We start from the raw sequence: 1,339 nt of genomic DNA on the forward strand, positions 1-1,339 counted from the left end.
GGGATTTAAAATGGCAGTTACAACAATTGCAATAACTGTGTATTTAATGTAAATGAGTTTTTATAGCCTTTTTGAGAGCTTCTGAGATGGGCCTTTGCTGAAAGTCAGGGAGGTGGAGCACAGGAAGGCAAGCTGTTACCCCAGAACACTTCTGAAGCTTCACTTCAAAGTCTTAGGATGTTCCTAGTCAGCCATTGACCTCAGTTTTTTATTTTTTAGTGGGGCACGCAACCTGGTGTTAGAGGTGGTCACCAGTATTTGCCTTCTCCCTGGTTCCAGAGCTACTGTTGGACATGAACCTAAACCGACCTAGGGTATTTGGAGGAAAGTAAAAGGGTTGCTAAGGAAAAAGCAACATGGGATTGGGGGAGGGCAGAAGTGACACCTGAGGAGAGGAACCTGCAGCCCGTTCCTCCCAGGCCGCAGGCGAAACAAGTTTAACAGGATTTAGCCCTGAAGGAACAAGAGGTGCTGAAATGTACGGGGGAGGGAGAACATTTGGGTTCCTATAAAGAAAAGGTACAAGGCAAGGAAGGACTGCAAAAGGTGTGACCGTTTGGGCCGGGATTACTGGCGAGTAGCCCCTCTTTCAATCCCCAGCGCCCAGAGACTGGGAAGAGGTTAATTACAATACGAACTGGATCCGCCCAGAAGCCTTCACCCTGCCCTTTGACCCTGGGGCTCAGCCAGAGGAGGCTCCCGGTCTAACGCCAGAACAAACTTAAGCCGTCATCACTTCGCCACCTGAATCTCTGGGCCGCCCCAGGGGCAGGGCCCGGCCACGGCTGCCCGTCCTACTCCGCCGGCCGCCGCCTCGGCCGTGGAAGCCGCCGGCTACCCTGAGGCCGCTGAGACAGGTCACCGACCGGCAGTGCCCTCCGCCATCTCTCGCAGGTCTCTATCCTGCAAGTTGAGTAGGGTGGCTGAAGGCAATTGGCACGCGATTTCGACTGCCCACCTCCTGAGAGAATTGGGGGGTCTTCCATTCTCCCCACAACACTAGTGCGCCCCAGTATGTTCCCGGAGTTTGCCTGACCAGCTCCATGTCCCCAAGCCGTCCTGGGACTTGGGCGCAGACCAGGGCCAGAATATTATTTTCCTTATTTATGAGGCCCCCTTTCCTGGCTGCAGGTGGGCCTTGCCCCCTTTTCCCTCGCAGGTCCTGGACGGACGGAGTGTCTGCGAGGAGAGGCCTGTGCCTCAGAATTCTCTCGGCTCCCAGAGGACTGCTGTATTCAGCAGCAGGCGCTCAATAATGGTATCAGTAGCAGCAAAAGAGCGCACTGCTTTTATTTTACTGAAGTCTTCAGCTTCTACTCTCTTCCTCCTTCTCCACTTT

This window comes from Desmodus rotundus, chromosome 3, assembly GCF_022682495.2.
Source record: "Desmodus rotundus isolate HL8 chromosome 3, HLdesRot8A.1, whole genome shotgun sequence".
NCBI lineage: Eukaryota > Metazoa > Chordata > Mammalia > Chiroptera > Phyllostomidae > Desmodus > Desmodus rotundus.